Source organism: Cupressus sempervirens, chromosome 5, assembly GCF_028749045.1.
Source record: "Cupressus sempervirens isolate cs-2001-9-10 chromosome 5, ASM2874904v1, whole genome shotgun sequence".
Taxonomy (NCBI): domain Eukaryota; kingdom Viridiplantae; phylum Streptophyta; class Pinopsida; order Cupressales; family Cupressaceae; genus Cupressus; species Cupressus sempervirens.
Genome location: NC_143122.1, coordinates 428,252,424 through 428,267,992, shown reverse-complemented (window position 1 = coordinate 428,267,992; position 15,569 = coordinate 428,252,424).

Sequence of the window (15,569 nt, the reverse complement as noted above, 5' to 3'; positions counted from 1 at the left end):
TTAATGACCCTACAGGTACAAGAAGGTCATGGAAGTAAAGGCTGACTATAATTGATTTCTGCACAACATTAATCGCAGATTCTAGTTCTATTTATACTCGATTAATAAAATCCTGATACATGGTAGTAAAATCCCAAGTTTAATCTTAGTCGGTGTATGGTCCCCTGAGAAGTAAATTTATCCACAAATGAGATGAGCACCACAAGTATTATAATAGAAAAAGCTAGCCACTAACTGAGGCTGAGTACATTTCTTAGTTCTTAGTAAATATTTATATTCGGGAATTCTCTTTAAATCTAGATTACTCAATTAGTCTGATTTGGTATTGCATAAGCCTTGACCTTTGAGTTCAACAATTTTTTCTTCCACAGTTTCTGTCCCTACCCCACCCTCTCATTTTTTTAGTGTCTTCCCCTTCTCCCTCCCACCCCATTGAATCCCTCAAACCTCCTATCATGTTTGACGGCTTTCAATGATGACGAGCAGTATGCCACCGTGAACCTTTCTCTCCTTTTCATGAGTCCTTGAACCTAGATTCCTTCAGAGAAGATTTTTGAATATAAGGTTAGATTTAATACTTGATGTTAGATAATTGATTGACAATGATACACAGTAAAAATATCCCTCCTATTTCAATTTTTAATAAATTCTAGTATAGATCAACATAAAAGTTTTATTTATAGACTATAGTGCAAAGATATAATATTTCAGTAATCACTGTAAAATTTGTATCTTTATTCTATAGTTTTCATAAAAAAATTTAGCCAGTAAAATTGAGCCAATAAGTCATAATTCTAATTTTTTTGACTGTCGAAAACTTCATTATCCAAAAAATATTTTTAATATCTTCGTCAATTAATATTTTGGCACATTCAATCAACTTGAAAGCCAAAACCCATGGTCGAAAAGAAACATGTCACTAGTTTTAAGACAAAGAGGACTATCCTAAAAGTCAAGGAAGTGTCAATCTTTTGCTGAGAATATAGGACAAACAACTTTATACAAAGTGTCGAACGTAAGGGTTCACCATGGTTTTACACAAAAGTTACATGTTGGTACTAAGATTCATTTCACCGTGTGGCTGCATTGTCATCTATAATCCCATTCTTGGATTCTCGATCTTCCAATAATTGGTACAAGATGTGTATTCCTGGTTTGATGGATTCTCGAAAGGGAAGATGTGTATTCTTCACAATGTGTATTTGTCGCAATGTTTGATTCTTTTTAGAGGATAATTACTTAAACTAGAGTGGTATTGATATCTTAATAATGTAGTATCTTTGTGTAAGATACGCTATTCAATGAAATAGTTTGGAAAATTAACATAGAGGTTAAGAATGAAGAGCAGAGCGTTTTTCTTGGTACCTACTTCCAACGGTGTCATTTGAGAGATAAGAATTTTGCAGCAAGATAATCTAATTTATGGGAAAAAAAGAAAGGAAAGGAAAGGGACTTTTATAGTCCACGACACTAGCCATACTTTTTAGGTTGACATATGGTGATAGTGATATGGGACTACCTCGTACTATGGGAAACTAAAAGAAAACTAATGGTAGTATATTTGCACCTGCTTAACATAGTTACCAGAAACAAGAAATGAGAAACGAAAAATGTAACGACAATGGCACCCTGACAATAAATTTTTAAAAGTTGTGCAAAAGAAAGCATATATTTCAAATATAATATAATATGAATGAATGTTTAGAAAAAATTAATCTCCTTCAAAACTAAATATAATAATTAAAAAATTCATCAAAAAAATATATTTAAAATATTAATTATAAAAAATTCACACCTAAGTTCAAATTTAATAACACTTCAGATCTTATTGTATTTTAATTTAGATATGCATAATAAATAAAACACTTCACTCTTACTCTTGTTTCAAATTTTAGAAAAAGTTAAAATTGTATCAATGAAGATCAACACCTCCAGAGATTAGCTAATAATGTGGGTAATCCAATAGATCTACCCAATCACACTTTATTTAAATCATGCGATGAGATTGGAGAACTTCACTTCATTGCATTCTGAAATACTTCAAAAAATCATTTTAAAAATATTTAATAATTGTTTCATTCAACTTTGACTAGAACAATCATTTGAGGACGGGAAACCCGTTTCATCCGTCAAAACATGAAACGGGGCTTCCTCGTCACGTTTTTGGAAACTATGCTACTTAGTATATGAGCTTCTTTAAAATTCTTGGGTAATATTTTTATAATCACAATATGGCTAGGAGTGATTGTGGGAGTAAGCAACTTGATTTTCTTGGTTGCTAGAACTATCTATACATTGTTCCAAGCATCTATGATCTTTTGCTGTCATTTTCCAATTTCATTGATCTTTCTTAATGCTACAGTAGCAAGAAAATAATAAGATTGCCCATTTCATCAAAGCTTCCAACTACATAGACAACATTTATTGTGTAAAATTTAAAGAATCTTATTTCTTTATAATTGCCTGTAGTCATGCAATTTCTATAAATAGAAAAGACATTATATTGTTGAGAAAAATGCCATCCACATAAAGGGGGAATGACAACTTTTAGTTAGACTAATACTAGAACCAATATTCTTTTAGCACAAGCCTTCAAAATCATATTCATGAGGAATGCATCCTCATCATTGTCATCTTCTTCATTAAAAGGAGAAAAACAAAGGTCTTCATCAACCTCATCATCGTTAGAGACAACTTCCTTGTTATAAGAAAATTGCCAAAGGACCTCCAAATCTTTAAAAGCTCCCTCAAAAAAAAGTAGAACTAGTTGCTAAATCTACACCAATCAAAACCTTTGAAGCCCTCCCGTCGTCTTTGTTGGGGTCATCACTATCAATTGTTCTCCCCTAAACACCAACACAAACACATGCAATAAAAAGCTTACCATTTCCCCACCCAAAACTCCTGTGCAAAATCCCAAGCCCGAATGCCTAGCTCTAGAGCTTCTAAGTAAGAAGATAGGAGGAGATACAACAAATCCGAAACCTAGATCTAATCCAAGGATTCACTAAAATGGTACACCCTAAAAAATGACCACACAACAAGCCAAAGAGAAAAATAACCTACCATCCAACACATAGTAGGCACCTTTGTAGATCCAAAATGATGTGACTTCACTATTATATGCCTCTTTATAGTTTTCTTTATATTTGTTTCTATAATTTTGAAATTCATGAGAGTATATATCACAATACAATACCATTCTAGAGTAGATTTTAGGATTGAGGCTTAGGAAGGAGTGTCTAAAGGGATCAAATTGGGAATAATTCGACTAGAACAAAACCATCACAAGATACATCTATAAGAAGGTAAAAGATATGATTAACCAATATTTGAGTATAGACTTCTAGAGTTAAAACTTTATGTGAGGCCTCACTCGATTTGCCCTACCATAGATGGTATATTTGCATTATGATATCTCTAATTCAATGTTTTGATACACTTTTGAGAATATAGGGTTATGCCATTTTAATATCTGCATTTTGATGATCTGCACTTACGTTTGCACATTGTGACCTAATTGATATATTTAATGATTTCATTCATGTAATTGCGTTGGTAGAAATTGAATTGTAGAAATGCTTGAAATGTCAAATGATAATGTTAAAGTGGAAGTTAGAGTTAAAGGATATATTGTGAGATGCACTAGGACCTAATTCACATTCCTAGGGAATCAATAGTGATGGATTCATTATTTCATCACTAAACTAGAAAATAGATTATGAAGTTATTTAGAATATTAATTTGATCATGTTAAGTAAAGTTTAATGTTGATAATCAGAATTTGATATTAAATGTTATGAATGTTTTATGTGAAAATGATTAGAAAAACTAAGTTAATTGGAAATGATGAAGTATGAAACCCTAATGTTTGAATGTGATAATTTATTGCACATATTTACATATTGCTTACATGCATTTCTTGGATTACTGATGCTCGAGTTTAGTGTGCAAGATTTTAACCACGGGGTTTAACAGGGAACCAAGGCTCAAGCCTATGTGAACATGGCATAGCCAAGGTTGAATCAGTGTAATAGATTCAAACCTTTTTGTAATGTGTTTTTTTTCGTAAACATGAATTGTATGTGTGTAATAGTTTAATTCATATATAATTAGAGACATGTCACTATTAATGTATTGTGTTCTTTTTATGTGTCACTTGACACTTGTGTTGTCCATGTGTTGATAACTTGTCATTTAGGGTTTTGGGCAAAAGTCACCTAACCTAAACCTAACCCAATGCAATTCCCAAGTTAACCCCTTATGGTAGAGTGTTAAGAGAAGTCTCCATCAAGGAAAATTCGAATTCCAACTTCCTATTAACTTTTAAGGATCAAAAAGTGGCCCTAGGGGGTTATTTTGGTGAAAAATAAGTGCTCTCATGATAGTAATATGGGTTGGGTGTCTAAATTTAACCTTTAGTAGACCTAGATGACATTGGGACCCTCCAAACAAGTCACTTTCTTAGAATTTCGAAATTGAAGAGTTCACATGTTTCTCCCTTTTGGTTAAGATTACAAATTTAGAAAGGGGCAAGGTGTAAGAAAAGGGAGGCTTCTTGTTTGGGCCATTTTTGGCCGAGTGAGAAGTTGGAGGCTTTTTATAGGGCTTGGGGGAAATTATTGGGTTGTCTACCCACTCTCTAACTTTAGAGACACTTAGGGTTTGGAAGCTTGGGAGGGAGCTCTTCTACAACCATTCATAACCATTTTGCAAAAGGATTCAAGGTTGGTTTCTTCTTGCCCATGTAGTATTTTTCTTCAAAACTTACATAATGACATTGCATTCCTAAGCATGATGGAGTGTCAGTTCATATTTTAAGTAGATTTCATGGTATTGTATTGTGATGTAGTATTCATGTAAATGTTTGAATGGTGTTCCATGTTGTGGGAAGATTGTGGTATTGTGGGGTTGAGATGAAATGTGTTGTTGCATTTGATTTTCTCTTTGTTTCTCCATTTTGTTATGTATGTTGTTTATGGGTGTAAGAACTTCACTCACCCTTTGGGAAGGGAAGAGAAGTCCAGGGTGAAGGGGTTAGTTGGGCTTGAAAATGTATTTGAGAACCTTGGAGTATGGGCTCCATTATATGCCATAATCATTCATATCTGTTGATCAAATAAATAAGATTAACAAATGAGTGTCAACACACTTAACCATTTTCACTATACATGCTGAGTACACAATGGAAGTCGAGCTAGAATTTTTTTATATGGCAAGTCACAGATAGTGTCAAGCAAACTACAGTTGATGCCGAGCAGAAAACATTACAGTACATGCCGAGCTATACAAAATTCAACATGTACCGAATAGATTAGAAGACAGTGTGTGCCGAGCATTGCGAAGTTAATAGGAGCCGAGTGATTCAGGAATCAGTAGAAGCCGAGCAATGCAGGAAAACTAACAGGAGCCAAGTAACGCAGGAAGCACAGTGGATGCCGAGCAATCCAGAATAGATGGTGCCAAGCATCAATATTACTTCATGTGCCAAGCAACGCAGGATTAGCATAAGAGTTTGTAATGTCCCCATTTTAGCAGTTGACCAAGTGTGTGTGCGTTAGCCTTGTTCTACATGGTCCCGAGGGCTAACGAAGGGTTTAATGGGATCCTGGAATGTTTTGGCCTAGTCATTTCCATTTTGGGCCAAAACAAAGTTGATTTACTCAGTTTCAGGCATACTTACTATTTTTAGTAAGTCGGCAGGACACAGTGCAGGTCAATTTTGGTGATTGGATTCGATACTCCTCGATGAGAGCTTTCCGATGAGCTATCACTCGCATTATTCAAAGTCTGATTGCTAATACATTTTAATGCCTGAAGTTTTATTAAAGTAACGTCTAATTTAATTGTAAAATATTAAAGTGTTACTTTAATATTTATTTTATGGTGATGTGTACCCAAGGGAGACATAAGGGGTATTTTAATATATGTTTTATATATTACACATCTTTTATCCCACATTGCCCATATGAGTTGAGTGGACCCTTGGAAATAGAATAAAAGGAAGCATTTGTGGCTTCATTAGGTAGGTTGAATATGAGAAGAAATTGGTGTGTAAGTTGCAGCTCCGTTCTTGGCATTTGAGGACGTTTATCCTCTCTTGTAACATTCTAGACGTCATTCCCTTGGGGTTTGGCCTTTGGAATTCTTTGTTATTGGCTTCATTATCAGGCAGTTTAGTTGCATTTTCGGCTACAGGCAGATTTGGTATTTTGCTCATATCTTCTTCACTACTTGTCCAACGCTTATGCCGCTTTGAGGGAATGGTATTACGAAGGTAGTGGACTGATTGAAGGACAAAGTATTGTAGCAGCAAGTTCGAAAGCATGGGCTGGAGTATTATGTCAATACTGCTGAAGTAATTAGTGAGTTGTTAAATCTACCATGTATTTGGTTTTATGAATTCTGAAAATAACATTTTATTAGCAGAAGTTCATTTCCACTTTGCATATTATTGTAGTTTCTTTCTTGTTTATGTTATATGATACCAATTCCATGCACAAAACACAACAAACAAATAAACATTTGATTTTCGGAGTTATAAGGGGTTTAAAACATTAAACGGAGAAATAAGAGGTTGCATGCAAACTCTTTGACAAAATTCCTTTCAACAAATTGGTTTAGTTTTTTGGGACATCCAGGGGTGCCCATTACAGTGGTATTAGAGCTATAAGTCCTGCCATCTTGTGGAGGTCTTATAGGGAATGTGGAACAGCCAGATAGAGGGAAAAAGTAAGTAAAAAACACAGGATAAGAATTTATGTTTGAGCATGCGACAGGGGTCTTATAATTTTCGCGATACTAGAGCAAGACAAAATAGGATTTCAGACTTGCAAAGCAAACAGTCTAGTACATCCGTACAGGTGGACATTGAATCCAACCATACAGACACAGAGGAGATATTCTTTGATTAGGACAATAATATGGGTGATCGAGATGACAGGAATACAGGATTAGGCGGAGGCAGAAATGCTGGTCCAGATCAGGGGGAGGTATTGTTCAGACAGTTACTGGATACATTAGAGTAGGGGCAGCATATGCAATAGGAGCAAAATAGGCGAATGGACATGATGTTGCAGCTCATGGCTATATAGATGGGTGTCAATATTAATCCAGGTGATGCTAACAACAGAAACAATAACAACGAGGGAAACAATAACAACGGGGGAAACAATAACCATGGAGGCCAAGGCAACAACAATGGTCCTGAGAATAACATTAATGGTAATAATGGACACGGAAACAATGGGAATGAGGCTGATAACTTTAGACACGTTGCACGCCCAGCGCGGACTGCGAGCTCAAGACCTCTTCTACCCACTTTCCCACCCAGAGATCCGGTTCAACCAGTAAACGAACCGCAGATTACCGAGTTACAGGATCAATTCAAGAGGGACTGGGAGGCTAGTGGACCAGAGTTTTAGGCAGATATTTCTCTTAGAGATTATATGGACTTGAGGATGAGACACATGCCTAAAGCAGGAGGGAGGAATCAAAACTTTGAGCTGAGGAAGAAAGTTGGAAAACTTTCTTTACCTTATTATGATGCTTCAGGGAAGATGACTGCACGAGCTTGGGTGCAGAAGGTAGATACATACTTGCAGCTAAATCCTATGCCTGAGGAGGAGGCTATCAAGTATGCGGCTATGCACTTGGATGGCGTTGCACATGAATGGTGGCATCATGGCATGGTGACTTTGGGGCATAATCAGATTACATCCTATGAGGAATTCACCGAAACATTGATTGGGAGATTTGACACTAAGGATCCCGAGTTACATTTCAAGGAGCTAGCACAGTTAAAACAGTCAGGTTCTGTGGATGCTTACATTGCCGAGTTTCAGCGCTTGTCTGTACTTGTTACTGATATCTCTCCTAGGAGATTGGTGGTGTTATTTTGTGATGGTCTTGCTGATCCATTACAAGGTTGGGTGAAGGGACATGATCCACTCACCTTAGCTGAAGCAACTAAAAAGGCACGAGATTTAGCCCCTTCGGTATACAAAGGAAAAAACCATCCAACAGATTCTTCCTACCGCAAGGACAAAGACAAAAAACCATTTCAGAAAGAGTATAGCAAACCCAAAGAAGGATCAAAAGCACTAGACAATGAAACCTTGAATGAACTTCGAAAGAAGAAGTTGTGCTTCCATTGTAGAGAGCCTTGGGACTTATCTCATAAATGTTCTCTCAAGGCTAAGGCAAATCAAATGGAGTAAGAAGAGTCAGAGTCAGAAGGGGAGGATCATCACTCCGATTCAGATGAGGGTAACACTATAGAGGAGAGCAACATTCCTAAGGATGATAGATCGTTGGCATGCTTGACAGGGGCCCAAAAGGCAATCACATTTAAGGTCAGGGGTACTATCCAGGGGCAGAAAGTGATATCTCTTATCGACACTGGGGCTACACATAACTTCATAGATGCACAGTTGGTAGCCAGGAGAGGGTTACAGACAGAGGAGCATGATGGGTTTAGAGTCATGGTGGCTAACGGTGATAAGTTATTATGCACTCGGAAGATATATAATCTTCGCATCAGGTTTGGAGATGGCTACGAGTTGGAGGATGAGTTCTATGTTGTGGACATGGGAGATTATGATGTCATCCTCGGCATGACATGGATGGCTTCACTAGTTGAGTTCACACTCAATCTAGCAAAATTGGAGATGAGATTCCAGCATGAGGGCAGAACTGTGGTACTTAGAGGACTTTCAGATGGAGGTTGCAGAGTAGTGTCCTTGAGGAGAATGCAGAGACTTTTTCGTCATGATGACATAGAGTGGGCAGCAGAATGCTACATTATGCCAACTTCACCAGAGCCACAAGAAAAGAGTCATCCACCAGATATCCAGAAGATACTTGATAGACATGCTAAAGTATTTAGCGATATTCCTCATGGGGTTCTTCCTGACAGAGGGATGGAACATGTTATTGAGCTCGAGGAGGGAGCCAAACCAGTTATGATTACTCCCTATCGTCATCCTAAGAAACACAAGGATGAGATAGAGAAGGCGATTAAGGATTTGTTGGAGATGGGGCATATCAGGCCCAGTAAGAGCCCCTTTGCTTCAGCAATAGTATTGGTAAAGAAGAAGGATGGGACGATGTGCATGTGCATCGATTACAGGGCACTGAATAAGAAAATAATTAAAAACAGGTATCCCATTCCTAGGATTGATGAGTTGCATGGGGCATGCTTCTTTACCAAAATTGATTTGCGATCCGAATACCATCAGATCAGGATGAGAGCAAAGGACATTGAGAAAACAGCCTTCCGATGTCACTATGGCCACTTTGAGTTCATGGTTATGCCATTTGGTCTAACCAATGCACCTGCTACATTTCAAAGTTGTATGAACCAGGTATTTAGGAAGCAGCTGAGGAGATTTGTTTTGATCTTCTTTGATGACATCTTGGTCTTCAGTAAGACCTGGGAGGAGCACTTACATCATCTGGAGGAGGTGTTATCTATTCTGGAGAGAGAGTCATTGTATGCCAAGGAATCTAAATGTGAGTTTGGCATGACTGAGCTCCTTTACCTTGGGCATATCATTAGTGCAGATGGCGTTCGGGTTGATCCCGAAAAGATTAGAGCTATTGTAGAGTGGCCTAATCCCACAAACCTTACACAGCTTAAGGGATTCTTTGGTTTATGTGGTTTTTATAGGAGGTTTGTTAAGGGATTCTCACAGATTGCTACACCCTTGACAGATCTTACCAGGAAAGGAGCCTTCGTGTGGACAGGGGCATCACAAAGGTGTTTTGAGCATTTCAAGCAGGTAATGTCTTCATGTCCAGTTCTAGCTCTACCGGATTTCACGAAGCCTTTTGAGCTTCATTGTGATGCATCAGGTGATGGGATTGGAGCAGTATTGATGCAGGAGAAGCATCCCATTGCATTCGAGAGTAGGAAGCTCCGGGGAGTTGAGAAAATTTATTCTATCTATGACCGGGAGATGTTGGCCATAATGCATGCATTGGCCAAATTTTGATCATATTTGGTAGGTGGACGTTTTGTGATCAAAACTGATCACAACAGTATTAAATACTTCATGAGCCAGCGTGATCTTAATGATCGACAACAAAAATGGGTGACTAAATTGTAGGCTTATGACTTTGACATAGAGTTTGTCAAAGGTAAGAAAAATGTGGTGGTTGATGCCTTATCTCGGAGACCTCACTTATGTGCTCTGGCAGAGATTTCAGGAGATTGGAGAGATATGATTATAGCAGAGTATGTCGGAGATGCTTGGGCTTCTAGATTGATTTCAGGTACCATACAGGATGATCGCTATGAGGTGATAGATGGATTGATCAGAGTTCAGGACAAGGTTTATTTGATTCCATCATCACATTTGAGAGAGGCGATACTGAAGGCATTTCATGATGCACCCACAGCTGGACATCCGGGGGTCTTCAAGACCTATAGGAAGATCCAAGAGCAGTTCTCATGGAAAGGGCTCAAGGATGATGTTCAGAGGTATGTCAGGGAGTGTGTGGTTTGTCAACAGAATAAGGGAGAGCACACATTTCCTGCAAGTTTATTACAACCCTTGCCCATTCCTGATAGGAAATGGGAAAGTATTTTGATGGACTTCATCACTAGTTTACCACAAGTACAGGGAAGGGATTGCATCTATGTGGTGGTGGACCGCTTGATGAAGTTTGCTCACTTCTTTGCTATTCCGTCCACTTACACAACAACACAGGTGGCAGATCTTTTCTTTAGAGAGATATTCAGGTTACATGGGTTGCCCAGATTCATTGTCAGCGACCAGGATAGTAAGTTTATGAGTGTTTTTTGGCAATAGTTGTTTAGGTTGTGTGGTACAGATCTTACACCTAGCACTAGTTATCATCCGCAAACAGAAATTGTGAATAAATGGGCGGAAGGATATTTGAGGAACTATGTAACTACACAACAAAAGGCTTGGATCAGATGGTTGCATATGGGAGAGTATTGTTATAACACCACTTATCATATGTCCATCAAGATGACTCCTTTTATGGCACTCTATGGTTATGAAGCACCTAGCTTCATGGATTTAGTTTTGGGGGACAGTAGAGTGCCCAAAGCCAAAAACTTATTGCAGGATAGTCAGGGCATCCTGAAAGTGCTCAAAGAGAATATACAACAGGCCCAGAATCAACAGAAATTGTATGTTGATCAGCACCGAATAGAGCGTAGCTTCGAGGTAGGGGATATGGTTTACTTGAGGCTACAACCATATAGACAGTCATCGCTCAAGAAGAGCAGAGCTAAAAAGTTGAAACCTAGATTTTATGGTCCCTACAGGGTGATTCGCAAAGTGGGCAAAGTTGCCTATGAGCTTGAGCTTCCAGAGGGCAATCGAGTGCATAATGTGTTTCATGTGTCTAGGCTTAAGAAAGCCATCGGTCAGAGTGTAATGCCTTCTGCAGATTTACCCCCTTTGGATGAGGAGGGGAAGCTTGTGTTAGTACTCGAGGCTATTCTGGACACCAGAGAGAGGAAGCTTAGAAACAGGATAGTGAAGGAGTATTTGGTCAGATGGAAAGACCTGCCGGAGGAAGATTCTACATGGGAGAGTGAGCAGGTTATTTAGCAGGCTGGACTGAGATTGCTTGAGGACAAGCAATTTCAAGGGGGGCGGACTGTAATGTCCCCATTTTAGCAGTTGACCAAGTGTGTGTGCATTAGCCTTGTTCTACATGGTCTCGAGGGCTAACGAAGGGTTTAATGGGATCCTGGAATGTTTTGGCCTAGTCATTTCTAGTTTGGGCCAAAACGAAGTTGATTTACTCAGTTTCAGGCATACTTACTATTTTTAGTAAGTCGGCAGGACATAGTGCAGGTCAATTTTGGTGATTGGATTTGATACTCCTCGGTGAGAGCTTTCCGATGAGCTATCACTCGCATTATTCGGAGTCCGATTGCTAATACATTTTAATGCCTGAAGTTTTATTAAAGTAATGTCTAATTTAATTGTAAAATATTAAAGTGTTACTTTAATATTTATTTTATGGTGATGTGTACCCAAGGGAGACATAAGGGGTATTTTAATATATGTTTTATATATTACACATCTTTTATCCCACATTGCCCATATGAGTTGAGCGGACCCTTGGAAATAGAATAAAAGGAAGCATTTGTGGCTTCATTAGGCAGGTTGAATATGAGAAAAAATTGGTGTGTAAGTTGCAGCTCCGTTCTTGGCATTTGAGGACGTTTATCCTCTCTTGTAACATTCTAGATGTCATCCCCTTGGGGTTTGGCCTTTGGAATTCTTTGTTATTGGCTTCATTATCAGGCAGTTTAGTTGCATTTCTGACTACAGGCAGATTTGGTATTTTGCTCATATCTTCTTCACTACTTGTCCGACGCTTATGCCGCTTTGAGGGAATGGTATTACGAAGGTAGTGGACTGATTGAAGGACAAATTATTGTAGCAGCAAGTTCGAAAGCATGGGCTGGAGTATTATGTCAATACAACTGAAGTAATTAGTGAGTTATTAAATCTGCCATGTATTTGGTTTTATGAATTCTGAAAATAACATTTTATTAGCAGCAGTTCATTTCCACTTTGCATATTATTGTAGTTTCTTTCTTGTTTATGTTATATGATACCAATTCCATGCAAAAAACACAACAAACAAATAAAAGTTTGATTTTCGGAGTTATAAGGGGTTTAAAACATTAAACGGAGAAATAAGAGGTTGCATGCAAACTGTTTGACAAAATTCCTTTCAACAAATTGGTTTAGTTTTTTGGGACATCCAAGGGTGCCCATTACAGAGTTTGTGCCAATACAAACCAAGATGTAAAACGGTTATGCATGACTCATGACAGGATAAGGAGATAAGATCAAATCCTCCCATCCACCTATGTGATCCTCATGCAGCCAATCAGAAAATTGGAATTGCATGCAGCCAATGGGTGAATTTCAAGGGTTTGAGCGGGAACATTTTATCCAAGGATGCATAAAAATCCACAAATCTTTATAAGGGAGTCTTGATGCCATTGAACGTGAGTTGGAGAGAAGAAGGAACAACATAGCCTTTTATTGAGGTCATTGCAGAGCATTGGTGTCAAAGATTTAGTGGAAAGGACAACATTTACACATCTAGTTGATCAAAACAGAACAAGGAACACAATTAGTATATCAAATATAGCAGAGATCAGGGATAGACGAGCAGATCAAGAGCCTGAGATAAGCATTAGAGATTGCATTAGTTCAGGTGTATTATTCTAATACTCTCTCACAATTGTATTAGGAATTTGGAAATCCTATTGAGTTAGGTAGGTTTAACAGCCTCATGTAAATCCTTTAACAGGGTGACATTCTAAGTTGAATGTTCTTAAGTCCTCTAACAAGGCACACTCCTAACAGGGTGTAGAAATCCTTTAATAGGGTCACATTTAACAATGTGTTGTAGCCTTTAACAAGGCAAACCATCAGAAGTAGTTGAAATCAATTGCTGCAGTAATTTTGTGGGTATCATCCCTACCCCAGTTTTACCTTCTTATTCCTGGAGGGTTTCTGGGTCACCAAAATCTCAAGTGTTATGTGGTGATGCATGTTTGTCTCTCATGATTGTTTAATGTTTATATGCATGCATTCAGTTATATGTTATTAAGGGTTTAAAAGTGGTTAAAAGGCCAGTACTTCTGATTCACCCCCCCTCTCAGAAGATCTCTTCCCATTAAGACATTCCAACAATATCTTGCTGGGGGTGATAAGGGAGGTATGGTATAGAAAGGAAGTTTATGGAGTATGGGCTCCAAGGAAGCTACAATTGATGGTAGTGTGTTTGGAGGATGATTGTGAAAGCCCCGAAAGGGCATGAAATTTGTTTATTGTAGATATTGTTTGATATGACAAGTCTCTGTTTGGAAAGCACACCTTCACCCTATTTTCATGGTTCCATTGGTGAACCGTTGTGAAATATCCTTGGGATGGAATTGTTCAAGTGTATGTGATGTATATGCATTGTAAGATTGGAATGAAACCTTGTTTGAGCCTTGTTCCTCGAGCTCAGTGGTGGTCTCTTTGGAGGCCTATGGTTGGGAGGAGAGTACCTATGGTCTTTTTTTTTTGTGTGTGATGTATTTGCAGATTTTGTACTCAAGGGAGCAATGGAAAAAGCTTGGAAAGATGATCTTGTAGATGTTGCTTGAAGGAGAAAATTTGTCATTGTGCATTGTACATGCATTGGAGAATCTCTCTCTATCTTATTCATGTTGTTGCAATCAATGGTTGCATTGATGTAATAGGGAAGGGAAACCTTTGTGTATTTCATTCGTAAAGTTGAAATCTCCACCTATGTTATTGTGTATTACATTTGTAAGGTTGAAATCTCCACCTATGTTATTGTGTATTACACTTGTAAGGTTGAACATCTCCATTTTGTGAAGAGTGATTTCATGAAAGAGATGAAGAACTTGGGAGATGATCATATGTATTTTCATTGTGGTTTCAATAACATTAATTTAGATATTTTAAAATGAGAATATTATTGCATCATAATAGACATAGTTGGAATGTAGAGGATCCATTGCATATAATGTTCATTGAAATCATCAAGTATATGCTTAATTGCATCTATTTTCAAATCAAGACATGATATGAGGAGAGTGGATTATCAAATATGTTGTTCATAAAAAGAAGTATCCGTAAGGTAATTAGCTCAATGAGCAATATTAGGTAAATTCTCATTGTAGAAGAGAGGATATGAATTAGCAAATTTTCAATAGATTCAATTGGACTATTAGTTCATACTTGACCTTGTTTTCAAATGCACTACATGTGTTAAATTTATTATACAAATGAATTGGAAAGATGTATTAATCTGGTCATCTACATTACAATGTTCATAACACCACAGTTGAGTAGAGAAGGTGAACTAAATGAGAAAATATAGCTTAAAAGTCTATGTATAAACAAGTCTAAACAAGCTTGGAAATGCACATCAAACTCTCTAGAATTTTTATGGGAGAAGGAAATAATTCCCCCTTCCAATTGATTCCTCATAATCTTTCTCATAATAGCTCCATAAAATCAATTCCCTAAACCTAGACAAATAAGAAATAAAATTAATTTACTAATGTCCATAGTGGGACACGAGGAGGAAGGAACTATAAATAAACAATAATGTTAATGACCATTACCATCGATCATAGCAAGTGTCCACATTTTAAAGACAAATTATCCGTGTTCTCAAACCTACCCTCCCCATTAGAAAATTCACTATGCAATCCACTTAGGGGATCACGTGATTTGAAGGGATACCCATCCCCCTCAAGGTACAAATGTCATCGCATGGGGTATTGTCGATAAAAGGGCGCCCACATAAAAAGATACTTGGAAAGTGGATAGTGGACCCCACTTCCCAACGCTACTCCAAAACCACGCCTCCTTCACTCATGCGCATGGACATACAGACAACACCCCGCCACCTCCACGTTGGTAGTTGGGAGGCCTCAGGTAACATGGAATGTGAGGGGGAGAGAGGTATGAGTCAATGGCATTGGCTACGGAGCAACATATTTGCACCGACCGGATGGCTGTCATGTCTTATGCACTTTA